Here is a 15,088-nt window from a genome sequence, read left to right on the forward strand (position 1 = left end):
GTTCAAACCAACCATTATATCGTTTATACTGCATACTCTTGAGACCAGGTCAAGTGAAATGACAAATATTTGGGAAGAACAGTGCAAGGGAAACAGAGAGCTGATATAGACAACCCTACACTGTTATTTAACCCTGATTGTGCCAAACACACATTTTGGTACAAAGACTGGGCTAATAAAAGGACAAAATGTGAACAGTATAAAATTCATAAAACCGAGTTATTATTCCGAAAATGATTAACCAAATTCCGAAATATCTGCAAAATTTCATGATGCAGCTTTCTGCATGCAAATAATGAGGCTGTGTTTTAATCTTTGGCCAACCAGAGATGTCATAGCAATACAATCTATAGAGAGCAATGCAACAAAGGATTGTCGCTTTTACAACATAGAAAATCAAGCAGAACATTTGGAAGATATATTGGTCCACTGTCAGGCGCTATCGAGCTTAAGGAAGGAGTACTTCCACAAACCTTTTCAGAACTATCACACCCTAATACCCAGAGATATGTGGGCTCTAATTGTTAAATTCTCAGCACGTCCCGTTAAGCCTTGCCACAATTAAATAGTTGTTAAAATCACAATTGTGACACCAACAAGGAGCATGAGAATTTAAATCGAAAATGTTCATCCTTGCTGCGAGTAAATTGAATGACCTGTTCATGAGAAATCATAATTAAGGCTGCATGAAACAATGTAATGATCCATATGAGAATGTAATTTGTGATCATATAACAAAGTTATACATTAATGTTTTCAATCACTTGGGTTATATCTCATTTAACAAAGTTCTACTCATATTTGGTTACCATCCTTGAACATATGTAAACCCTGAAAGTTTTGTTATAATTCACATTAATTTGGTTTTATCTTATTTCATAAAGCAATGTATACAATTTTATATTTATGTATAAGCTCGAACTATGAAAAGTTTTATATTTGAAAAGTTGTAATTGCAACTAAAACAAATTTTAAAAAACAACAGAAAATATGCTAACTGTGATATGATTCTTTCAAATGGCTCAGCATCTACATATTGTTGGGGTATGTGACTTTTCAGACCTATATACAGTGCAAACAATAGTGTCATCTATCATTAACAATATTACAGTTTAAAGATACATTTGTATAGACAATAATATATAGAGTGTTCTAATGTGTGGAGGTTTTTGGAGGGGTAAGGGGGAAGAGAAGGGATGAAGTACAGAAGGAGACCATAAAGGTATTTTTAGATTCCTAAAATGAATGTTCCACCTGTTTATAACTACCACAATAATGTATTGTGAAGTGAAAGCTGTGTAGCATGTATCCATCTTAACTGATCCAGTTACATCAAAACCTGAGTGTGAATGAATGTGCAGAGAATGTTGAACTACTGTGAAAATCTGAGTCATTGTATCCTTAGCTTAGTCATAGCCCCCATTTCAAATATAGATGATTCCAGATATTTAATTCCCGCAAGCTGTTTTTTGGGTCCCACTCATGCTTTGTCAATTTGTGACGTACACATACATCCTCATGACTAAGATAGGTACTAAATAGCTTTATGTTCAGCATATAAGTAAAATTGGGGAAGGCCATACTACAGGTCATAATTATGCATTGTTATGGTGGTGCATTATTTTCAACTATGTGGCATTAGGTATGGAGTTGAGCGCAGCAAATAAAAAATGGCTTTGCGTCTCTTTTGATGTGTCACAAACACCAACATAAACCTGAGATTCAACACTAATTATTAAACATTTTTAGCTATCCAACCAGTTACCTATTTTAGGAAATCATCGGCAAAAGAGGAAACTGCACATCCCTTGCAAATGCCATCCCATTCGGTATTAGCAAACCATCCTCTATAGTCCCCTTCCCATGCTGTCTTAATTTGGAATTTTCCTCTCATGCCCATTGCGGTTAATAGCCTATTCACAAAAAGCAGTGCATGGTGAGTTTTCCTTCAAACCCCAGACTTATAATATATAACTTAGAGGTTATATATTAGCCAAACCAGCCCGTTCAGATAGGTACTCTAATAAAATCCATCAATTGATAATATTTCCAGCTATTCCAAAACATGCAAATTGTTGTGTGCTCTGATTGTGTTAAATGGTAGATAGGTATCACCACTAAGACATCGCTATTAACCGTGAGCACACCATCAGCTAGCCATCTCATCCATGCTATCGGTCAATTTTTACACACATGCTACACCACAATTATGTATTAATTTAGTCACAGCAACCATGTGGTTGAGATTGGCACAAACCGTGTTAATAGATCTGTTTTAATCTGTATCTGTGTTAACGGATCTGATGTGTTGTAGCATAATAGAGCTAAGGTGTGTAGCATATTTCAAGTGTACACATAATAAGACTGTGAGAGGCATGGCGTAAGCTATGTGCCTCTCAAGGTGAAACAACATGTGGACACATCTGGAATGCTTTGTGATAGTATTCACATTGCAGGAACCTGGCACCTTCCTTCCAAAAATCAGGTTGAAGGTTTTATTTTGGGACTGCTACCCACCCAAGCAAAAGGAAAATGGAGCATATGTTACAGCTTAGCTGAGAAAGCTTTATTTCGTCAAGCTACTGTTATTCATCAAAAGGCTAATCGCCTTGCCAAACAAGTTTTCTTTCGGGACAAAATTGAAGGTGCCATAAATCAACGAAATAATTATTTGAGTTGGTTCGTTCTCTGTCCACTTCAACGCTGATCCAATCGACCATCACTCCCTCCCAAATTCTTTGCAACTCACTTTCTGATTTCTTTCTAGAAAAAATATTAACTACCTGCAATAAAATTACTAATCCCAGCTCTCAGACCGATCTCTCTGTCTCATGTGATTCTCATAGTCCTCCGAAGATGGCTTGATCTTCGTATATCAATCAGGATATATTATTAGCCATAGATAAACTTAAATGTGCCTCCCATCTGGATTAGACCACCCTGGCTACGCTCAAAGACATCTTGGTCAAGATCGCTCCGTGGATCACCTTAGCAGTAAACAAATCATTTACCTCAGGGTCTATCCCTGATGAGCTGAAGCATGCTTTAATAATCCCTCTCCTGAAGAAGCCACTTCGGGACCCTTCAGTATTATCCAATTTACGTCCCATTCCACTGTGCCCATTCCTTGTGAATTTAATGGAATCCTTAATTTCTCCCCTACATACAAAAAATCCTTTATTGAATTGTCTGTAACTATTTTTCACTTTATTGTATATTGAGAATTTTAACCAATTTCCTTCTTGTTTCATTAAAATTCAAGGTCAATATCGCTCCAGTTGTTTTTTTCTGGTACTTTCCTATTTGGAGATATTCTTATTTGGAACTCGTCTGACTCGTCTGACTTTTTCAATCCGTTTCAGTCGGGTTTCCAACCTGGAAGGGGGACAGAATCAGTTCTTGTGTTGGTGATAGATGATCTGACCCGCCTTGTTGATCATGGTGGAGTGGGGGCACTAATCCTTTTAGATCTTTCAGCTGCCTTCGATATGGAGTGGGGGCACTGATCCTTTTAGATCTTTCAGCTGCCTTCGATATTGTAGACCACTCCATCCTGATCGCTCAGCTGGCCCAGGCGGGACTCTGTGGACATTTGCTTGTTTGGTTCTCCTCCTTTCTGGCGAGACACACACAATCTGTCTATCTTTTACCTTTCTGCTCAAAACCTGTTCCTCTCACATGCAGAGTCCCCCAAGTCTCTGCATTGTCCCCTATTTTGTTCAACACCTACATCCAGCCACTTGTGAGACTTATCCTCTCCCAAGGTTTCATGTGCTACTCCTATGCCGATGATACACAGATTATTATGTGGCTCGATCTCTCTTCTTCTGAGATAGCAGTCAGGCTGAGGGGCTGCCATGAGGCCATGGGTGGGTGGATGGCCGACAACTGGCGAAAGTTGAATGCAGAAAAATCAGAGGTTCTGTTAGTGGGGGCAAAAATAGACTGTATTGTCAAACATGGTCTGTGTAATCTGGGATCCTGTAAACGTCATAGTTGGAGCGAGTGCCACACCCAGAAATGTTATTCCTTTCAGTTTTTACCTGAAAGAGTTGAAAGGACACATACACTAGGGCCACTTAGCATTCAGGGATATCACTTCTTCCATATGACAATTAATGAAAAATCATGACTTCCCCTTTACTCTTGGATCAATTTCATTGGGTTTGTTAAGGAGCTATTAAAGTTCGAAAGATACACTGATTTCACAGCTGCATAAGCTGATATATTGCCTTGTCGATACCCATGCACGATGCCCTGGATATTCAGGTGGCTGTGCATTTTGGCACACAGTGATTCCATGGGCAATGTAAAAAATTTGTGTGATAGTAGATTGCCCGGTGACAAGCATCAAGAAAGATAAAGAAAAAGACAAAGCTCACCGATGCACAGAGCCTATAGCCTGAACTAGCACTTGAGGCGGTCACGCTCACGTCGAGTGATGCAGCCAGAGATGCTCCTGGTCTTTGCCCATGATATGTTGCAGGCCAGAAAAATAGCTTTGTATTGTTGTAAATAATTGATTTATTAACCAAACCCACTTCCCCTTTTAAAATGAATTTTCTCACGATCGTATTTATTCTGTTTGTTAAAATCTTGCATTAAAATTGATAATGAATATAGTTGTGTATGTTTTAGGTGTTTTCAGGTATCACACTGGCATAGTGAAAATTACTATTAGAGCTTGAGAGAATGAGTGATTGCAGTTGTTCTTCTTGCATAGGGAGAAGAATAAGTGAATTTGGTGTGGGCCATCAACATCTGGGGCGCTGCCATTGCAGGGAGTTTTCTGAAGATGAGATTTTTTAAACAGTAATTTCTTCATTTAGGGTTTCTTTTTATGATGTGGAAATGGAGAGCTTCTGGGGGATGTTTACTCGGGGTGTCCCACAGGGCATCATGTGATGTGTATAAGTGTTTGTAGAAATCAGAGAACATGTAAGCTATTAATTGGCCTTGAGTGCTGAATACTCTGCTCTCAACAGCAATGGTTGATATTGTGTGATCACCTCTCCTTCCTTGAGTAGCTAATTGTTCCCCATGTTTGTATTTACCAAAGTTTCACACTCCTCTTATTTGGTCCAGATAAACCTACTGAGGCCTTACCATATTTAACTTAAATCTTCCTATGGTACAGTAAAAATATTTTGTTTGTCAAATTTTTGTTCATACACAGACTGAGACCTGAGTGTGGAGCATGTGTGCATTCAAGGAGGCCACAGTATCAGGTGTGAGGTGCAAACAGCAGAGTGGAATTCTGTACCCAATGGCAGTAACATTTGCTTAAAAAAGTCATTTCAGTCTGGATTTCCTAGGTATCAGCTACAAAACTAAATCTATATTTATAAAAGTGAAAATGTGTGGGTGTGTTTGTGGCTTGGTGAAGCATTGTTCCTTATACAATTCCACACCGTTTCACCAATCTGCACCATATTCTGCATAGTTACCTGTTAGGACCCTCCAGACAACACTGCCTACATGTCATTTGGACACTCCACCCTTTTCCCTGAATTTCAGCACCTTCACACATGATTCAGTTGCCTAAAAATGGTGAAAAATCAATGTGGTAATAGAAGGAACGGTCCTCAATGCTACAATGCACAGTTTCTGGGAGATTTGCACCACACTGCATGACAACGAACTGCACCATGCCAGGGTGAGGCAACAGGTGTGGAGGGAGCACAGGATGTCCCAGTATGCAGCAGCACACCAACTATACCCTCCCCCAACATCAGCTCTGGGGTATGTCATCCAGCTACACACACCCATTCTCGGTGCAGGTTACTTCAGAGTGCAAAGCACATCAAGCACTAAGCGAATAGGAACAGAGACCTACAGGATCATTGATTGTCAACAATTTATGGGAGTGTTATCATGTGTATCCACAGAACCCGTTGGGCGACCAGTTTCTTTTTGTTAGTATATCACTAAAGTAAATGGTTTTGCTAGCTGAGGCCCGGCACCTTTCTCTCCGGTGCTTCCTCGACCTTAACTCACTCGTATTCAGTGAAACTTCAGTAAGTGCCCTTCTACGTTACTAAGGTTTCGTCACCTCATGTCTGTCTTGTATTTACAGACATTTCGTCGCCCACAGAGGCGAGCGGGAGTGTGAGCCAAGGCGCCGTCCCCCTTCACTTGGTATGAACTCTGTCACCACTTGGGACATCCTGACCAGCGACGTCCAAATTTAGGGAGCTTCCCAGTAGCCAGCTGTTTGGTGTATTCATTTCCAAGACACCAGTACCTTGGTATGAATTCCTTTTTCACTATGACACCGCCAATTTCTTGGTTAGGTGCGTTATGGCATTATCTGCCCCCTTTACAAATCTCGTTCTCGAGTTTCGAGCTCGACAACCGTTAACCCTTCCCGCATGACACTTTGTCTTGCCTTCTTTTTAACCCACTTCTTCCCACAAATTACCTTGCAAATTTATTCATTAACATTTTTTCCAAAAACAGCTCATCCATTTTTGGATATTCCAGTGATTCGGGTTTAGCATTCGGAGACTCATTCCTCGCAGCTCCAGGGGGAGAAGTTTTCCGCCACCTGCAAATCGTAAAGGCTGACAATCCTGCACATCCCTGTGCCACATACAGGGTGAGTACTTTGCAGTCCCTTCACCTTTGCTTCTGCTAGCAGTACTATCATTCTCCCACAATGTTTCAACCTTAGTAGGAAGTACTGTTGACAAACTGGGTTGACCGCATTTATTGCATTTACTGACCTTATATACCTGCCTTTCCCCTCCCATTTTTTTGTCTTCTTGGATTCTATTTAGATACAATTTGCCCTAAGGAAGGCTCTTCAATCCATGCAAGAAAGATGGCAATAGCCGAAACGTGCCTTCAGTACTGTGCATATTAAAAATCGTAAGAACTAGCATTTCTGTACGCATTACTACTTACTTTCAGTTTAAATACTGGCACGTAGGCAGCTCCACAAAACATGATCATATTTTGATCATGAATACACACAAAGGATAGAAACCTCTGAATAAAGACAGTCTTAAAATACTGTGTAAATACAAAATACTAAAATACAGATACTTTTCTGTCATTGTATTATTGTTTTTTTTTCTAACAATTTGTTTTCCTTGTATCTACTCTTTTTTACACCTGAGACTACACTAGTCTTTGCAATTTATATGCTAAATGTGATTTTTTCCATGCTTTGAACAAAGTTCTCTCTGTATATGTTTTAACCGTTTACTTTTACAATTCTGTTTAATTCACTGGTTATGTGTCTGTACAATCTACATACAAAAAATCCTTTATTGAATTGTCTGTAACTATTTTTCACTTTATTGTATATTGAGAATTTTAACCAATTTCCTTCTTGTTTCATTAAAATTCAAGGTCAATATCGCTCCAGTTGTTTTTTTCTGGTACTTTCCTATTTTCTGACTCTCTAGGAGCAGAATATACATTGGTTTGGAAAATTAAGTATAAATACGACTTTAATTTCTATTTCAACCTACAGTGTGAGTTATTTTCCTTTTTGTTTACTTTGTACTTTGCCCCGAACCCACACTGAACACGCTAGGGCCTCCCCTATTTGTTCGTAAAACATTTTTAGCAACCTAGGTCGCCTAGGGAGAGTTATAAAATGTATCTAATTCAAATAAGATTCAAGCCATGTTTCTCTTTGTAGACTGGCATATGGCAATTGCATATATTTGTAAAATAACGGTGTGTGGTTTCTTTTCCCACTGGTGCATACCCACAAACTATCTTTACCCACATCTGTTACGATATAGTATGGCCGAAGGTCAAACCTTCGGGTACACTGTTGAAGAAACAGCAGATATCATAAAAGGACCTTCTTTATTTAACCCAAAAGGACAGAACCCGATCAACAATGCAACCTCGGGTAGTGCTGATCTATTGAAAATTAAGAAAAAGCAATTCAGAACTGAATTGCATGGACATTTCCTGCGAGAATATTTACGATCTGATACGATCCCTACAGGTCTGATTGTTAGAAACGAACCTTGTCTCTTTTTAACTGACAAAGAATATACCACCACATTCAGCCATATAGCTATTAAATGATTTTATGGTACTGACAATCACTACTGCACAAAGAAATACAAAAAGATGTTGAAAAAGAAGAACAGGCTTTTCTCAACAATAAATCTATTAAAGAGTCTCAGGAACAAGTAACAGCCACAAACACATTACTAGAAGACTTTAAAAACCTCAATATTGCAAAAAAAACAAAAAAATAAATAAGGCCATACAACACTTCAAATTAGAAGTCATTTTCCCTTATACTACTGAAAATTAGAAGTCATTTTCCCTTATACTACTGAAAAAGCAATTGAGGCTGCAAAACTTTCCCAAACACATAACCAACCCAAAAAAAGATGGGTTTCTTTTTCGAACACGAGCAGCAGCGGCTCGGATGACCAAAGTCGCCAGAACAGAGCAAGGCCTTATGGAAATTACCAGCCCCAATACCCACAACAGCCTTTTTTAGGAGGTGGCCCCATGATGACAGGACCTGGATGGGGCCCTCCATGGTTCCATAAGTTCACTCCCATGACGCGCAGCAGAGGACAAGACGAGAAACTCGTTAAGTGATTCCATCATTCCTATTTTCAATTTGGCTGACATCTGTCTTAAGCAAATGACTATCGCATGTACCTACTCACAAAACTGATTGGTACCACACTGAACTAGAGATTATAAAATTATTTCAATCTATACGGTTAAGGGTTTTCTTTGAAGAAGAAGAAGTGACAGAAACAGAGGCAGATTCAGGCCTGCATGTCCCCTCTGCTTTTTGCCCCTCAGATAACCAAATGCCACCTGAGATCTTGGCATTTGAAAAATGTATCTTGAGTGACCTTCATAAAATAAAGAATAATAAACAATATCAGCAATACAATATGACAAAGGATGAGAACAATGCCCTTTTAGAACTCTCCAAAAACAGAGCATTAGTGATTAAAGCAGCAGATAAGGGGGGGGGGCATTGTGATCCTGACCTCCACACAATATAAAGACATGATACATACTCTTATATCCGATAACCAAAGCTACAAAAAAATCAAACTGGACCCCAGCAACAGCATTTTAGCTGAAATTACGGAAATGATTGCTTACGCCAGAGACCGAGGATGGATTACTCCCAAAGAATTAGATTTCTTGACAACCAATCAGGGACTCATTCTGTCAATATACGCCCTGCCAAAAATACATAGGAATCCTACAAACCCACCTGGATGACCAATTGTTTCGGGTTGTAGCTCGGTGCTAGAACCAGTTTGCAAATGTATCGATTCTTTTCTCAAACCAATGAGTACAAAGACAGATACATATCTACGAGACACAACCCAAACCATTCAAATTTTTGAAGGAATATATTTTGACGATAAAATTCACCTTCTGTTGACTCTTGATATTTGCTCACTCTACACCAGTATTCCACAAGAACCGGCTATAGAATGTGTACGCAGATACCTGATACAATTTAACCTACAAACTAGAGTACCAGAAAACTTCATCACAGAACTGTTATTGCTTGCTTTGTTTAAAAATGATTTTGAATTCAATGGACAGTTCTACTTCCAATGCAAAGGGACGGCAATGGGGGCAAGTTTTGCGCCCATCCTGGCCATACTGTTCATGGCTGATTTTGAGAAAACCAACATATTATCAGAAAGAAACCCTTTCAAGAATCATATAAGAAATTGGAAAAGATACATTGATAACATTCTCTGTATCTGGGAAGGCTCCAAATCAGATCTGGAAAAGTTCATCCAATAGCTCAATAATGTGGACAAAAATATCCAGTTCACGATGGAGTGAGTGACTCCGAAGTCAACTTTCTGGACCTTAAAATAGAAATAGACAATGGTTCCTTGAAATGCAACCTGTTTCGCAAACCTAGCGACAGGAACACACTTTTGCACTTCAAAAGTGACCACCCCAGACATATTAGAGAAATTCTGCCCTTCGGACAATACCGCAGAATTAGAAGAAATTGTACTGAGCTAAAAAATTTTTATGAACATGCCATTGACCTCGACCACAGACTGATAGAGAGAGGTTACCCTCACAACGCGATTTCAAGATCACCGAAAAGAGCCAGTTTTTTCAATAGAGAAGCACTTCTGACAGACAAAAAAGCTATCAACAATGAGAAACCAAGAACCACCTGTGTGATTACACATGGCGCTCACACATCATTAATTCGAAAATCTGTTACTAAACATTGGGCTTTGACTAGACTGTGCTTATCCAATGAACTAACACCACGATTTGCATACAAACGGGGCAGCAATCTTAGAGATCAATTGGTACACTCTAAATTCTGCAGCCCTGCACCAAGATTGGGTTTATGGAATTTGAGATCAACAGTGGGACATTTCCCATGTGGGAATTGTACCTCATGCAAATTTACTAAAAAGATAAGAGACTTTAAGATCAATGACAGACAGTGGATCTTGAAAAGCCTGACAAATTACAAAACCAAAAATGCAATTTATATCATTGAATGCCCATGTGGCTTAAGATATGTCGGGCAGACTGAGAGACCCATCCATATCAGGATCTGTGAGCACCGCTCAAGAATAAGATGCAAGAATACGAGTGCTCCACTGGTGAAACACTATATGGAAGCCAAACACACAGCTGATGACATTCTATGGGGGATAGTTGACACCATTACATCCTCCACGAATCTCACTGGATATATAGAGTAGATTCTTTCCAACATGGCCTCAACGAAGAATACATTTGTCCGACATAACCTTACCTCCCCCCACACGCCCTTTTTGTTGGCATCACTTTCACTCTTATGGCCTGCGCTAAATTGAGCCTTCAGTTCTCTTTAGCCTCCGTGGCACATCTCTTTGAGCCTTTTTGGCTCTTTCAGTCCGAGGGTCTCTCTTCTGCTCTTTCTGCTTTTCTCGCCACATTCTCTCGCACAAACTGTTTTGGCACTAGACAATTCCGTCAGTGTCTTACACTGCGGTAACCATTGCAACATCTCTTGCTTGCACCTCCAGGCACGTCTGCAAAGTGAGACCCAGGAATGTCCCACATGCTCCTGTGGTCTGTTCCCCTTTTTTTGCAGCACGTCTCGATCCCCAAAACCCCCACCCCCTGCTGTTTTTCTCATCCTGAGATTTCCCTGATCAGGCTTAGCTCATTTGTCAACTGTTCATTGCCGCATTAACTGAACTACAACTCTCACTTCCACACGATTGCGGAACTTTACTGTGGTCCTTTCCAGTTTACACACCCCTTGGTCCCGTGAATGGTAGAGCCCTACCACATGGCACCATGGGGCGTGCAACATCAAGGGTTTCCTTGACTACCAGATGCTTTCGAACACAGCGTTGAGTCAGCCCGGCACCTTTCTCTCTGGTGCTTCCTGGAACTTAACTCACTCGTATTCAGTGAAACTTCAGTAAGTGCCCTTCTACACGTTAGATTGCAATTGTTTGCAGTGTGAATCTAGTCCACCGTTACTAAGGTTTCATCACCTCATGTCTGTCTTGTATTTACAGACATTTCGTCGCCCACAGAGGCGAGCGGGAGTGTGAGCCAAGGCAGCGTCCCCCTTCACTTGGTATGAACTCTGTCACCACTTGGGACATCCTGCCCAGCGACCTCCAAATTTAGGAAGCTTCCCAGTCGCCTGCTGTTTGGTGTATTAATTTCCAAGACACCAGTACCTCAGTATGAATTGCTTTTTCACTATGACACCACCGATTTCTTGGCTAGGTGCGTTATGGCATTATCTGCCCCCTTTACAAATCTCCTGTCCCGAGTTTCGAGCTCGGCAACCGTTAACCCTTCCCACGTGACACTTTGTCTTACCTTCTTTTTAACCCACTTCTTCGCACAAATTATCTTGCAAATGTATTCATTATAATTTTTTCCAAAAACAGCTCATCCATTTTTGGATATTCCATTGATTCAGGTTTAGCATTCGGAGACTCATTCCTCGCAGCTCCCGGGGGAGAAGTTTTCCGCCACCTGCAAATCGTAAAGGCTGACAAGTCTGCACATCCCTGTGCCACATACAGGGTGAGTACTTTGCAGTCCCTTCACCTTTGCTTCAGCTATCAGTACTATCATTCTCCAACAATGTTTCAACTTTAGTAGGAAGTACTGTTGACAAACTGGGTTGACTGCATTTATTGCATTTACTGACCTTATATACCTGCCTTTCCCCTCCCATTTTTTTGTCTTCTTGGATTCTATTTAGATCCAATTTGCCCTGAGGAAGGCTCTTCAATCCATGGCAAGAAAGATGGCAATAGCCAAAACGTGCCTTCAGTTCTGCGCATATTAAAAATTGTAAGAACTAGCGTTTCTGTACGCATTACTACTTACTTTCAGTTTAAATACTGGCACGTAGGCAGCTCCACAAAACATGATCATATTTTGATCATGAATACATACAAAGGATAGAAACCTTTGAATAAAGAGAGTCTTAAAATACTGTATAAATACAAAATACTAAGTCTAATACAGATTATTTTCCCTCATTGTATTATTGTTATTTTTTTTTCCTAACAATTTGTTTTCCTTGTACCTACTCTTTTTTATACCTGGGACTACAGTAGTCTTTGCAATTCGTATGCTAAATGGGATTTTTTCCATGCTTTGAACAAAATTCTCTCTGTATATGTTTTAACCGTTTACTTTTACAATTCGGTTTAATTCACTGGTTATGTGTCTGTACAATCTACGTACAAAATATCCTTTATTGAATTGTCTGTAACTCTTTTTCACTTTATTGTATATTGGGTATTTTAACCAATTTCCTTCTTGTTTCATTAAAATTCAAGGTCAATATCGCTCCAGTTGTTTTTTCTGGTACTTTCCTATTTTCTGACTCTTTTGGAGCAGAATGTACATTGGTTTGGAAAATTAAGTATAAATAAGACTTTAATTTCTATGTCAACCTACAGTGTGAGTTATTTTCCTTTTTGTTTACTTTGATCCTAATATTATGCAGTTTTAAATGTGGCAAATATGTTGGCATTTGTGACTTTTCTGCATTTTGAACATTTGCAGAATTGGTGTCATCAGAATCCTTATTCATGGGATTTCACATTACACATTGAAAGCAGTTACGTGAGGCTTACTCAACCTCTGCTGTAGCTCCAAGCCTGACCCAAGAAAAGGGATGCTTTTAGTTAATGTCAAGGAAATAGCGTTAGGTTAACTGCTTACAAATGTTTACTTGCATATGCATCGTGATCCAACCTTGATTATTGTTTGCAGCCTGTATTTTAGCTCTATTGCACCCCTAAGGCTAACGAAAAGCACACTCCTGGACCACGAGGAGCTGCTAAAATGGCTGCCTCCCAATTTTGTGTATAGGTTGCCTAGCAACCACCCGTAAGAAGCTTGCACGTGATCGGGCCAGTCAATCTATTTATCAGGCCCATCCTTGTCAAAAGGAGCGAGCCAGCACCCACATCCCAGGCACACCAGCTAAGGCACGGACCTGTCTGTGCCTGTCTGTGACAGGCTGTTGTGCAGGCTACCTGATTCTCACACGTGAGTACTATCCTCATATCCTCACTCCATGCATCTTTTCACCACCATCTCTACTGCCAACGCACCCCCTGATAACTAAGAGCATCCCCCACTCCCGAGCACAGTAATTGCCCCCCCATGACCTACCCACAGGAACCTATCGCAGTCCAACGCCCCAGCACGCGTGCACTGCTCTTTGCTTGCAGCAATCCCTAGTAGGTCTTGTCTAGGTGTGACATTTACTTGCTCCTGCATATATCGGAACACTAGATTGTGTTAGACGCCACCGTGCACCATCTGACTGCTCACTGGTTTCCGCCCTATGTGCATGATAGAGCACATACCCTACTGTCTATGCATCCTATGATTGTTGGTCTTTCTTCACTCTGCGATTGTGAATTACCTGTATTTTGTGCCTATTAATAGCACTGGCGTACTTCCATGTACCACAACCTAAGGCATACTGCATAACAGATTCTACTCAGGAGCTGGACGTGATGCCACTGGAACGTGATGCCACTGTTGTACTCACTAGCCCATTGCTTACATTTGAACTAGCCTACTGCAAGGTGACAGCCCAACGTCTGCTTCATTGTTGGAATAGCCTATGCACCCTATTGTTAGGCCTACTACCTCATTTTTGGAATAACCTATGTACCCTGTTGTTAGGCCTACTGTTCTAATTTCGGAATAGCCTATGCACCCTGCTAGGCCTGCTGCTTTAATTTTGGAATAGCCTATGCACCCTGTTATTAGGCCTGATGCTCTAATTCTGGAATAACCTATGCACCCTGTTGTTAGACCTGCTGCTTTAATTTTGGAATAGCCTATGCACCTTGTTTCTAGGCCTGTTGCCCCACCTAGACCTCTAACCTAACCTTAGGCCTAACCACAATGTTCCTCACTGAATCTAGCCATCCTTAAACATCATGCACGGTGTGTTTCTATCATTGGCAAGCGTACTTACTGTGCTAAACCAGCTCCTCTCCATCACACATAGTGCTCGATCCGTGCACCACCTTTGTCCAACAATGCACTGCGAACTGAAGGAAATTAAGGCAATACCATTCTTACCTGCCTTAAAACGTAATGCCTTAGACTCGACCATCAGGCCCATACACTTCTTGCCAAAATTAAACTTAAACTTCAACTATTAAAAATTAGATGCATCGAGTAGTGAGTTTCAACCTTCAACACTACCTATCAGGCATGTACACAGATCCCAATTCAAGTTAAGTCTCCTAAGTAATCCTTGCCGGACGCTAAGTAGAAACCTCAGACTTGGCAACAGACTCCAATCATTATATCATGATAAGGGAATTTATACCAATAATGAAACCTCAAGCCATCCCTTTCCAACTCCAGACAGAAATAAGAGACTCAGAACCAGACTCATAACCTCATCAAACACACCCAATGCTAATCTGTCACCAGATACCCCATAATAGGTACCATTGCACTTAGGAAAGTCTCAACTAAAAATACAACCAACCATTATAAGTGTCCAAAACAACATAAACAAAGTACCATCCCAACTCAAGTTGCCACACAGACAATTAAGGGACGATTAATCAATGCCATA

This window comes from Ambystoma mexicanum, chromosome 7q, assembly GCF_040938575.1.
Source record: "Ambystoma mexicanum isolate Mex_15411 chromosome 7q, UKY_AmexF1_1, whole genome shotgun sequence".
In the NCBI taxonomy this organism is placed as follows: domain Eukaryota; kingdom Metazoa; phylum Chordata; class Amphibia; order Caudata; family Ambystomatidae; genus Ambystoma; species Ambystoma mexicanum.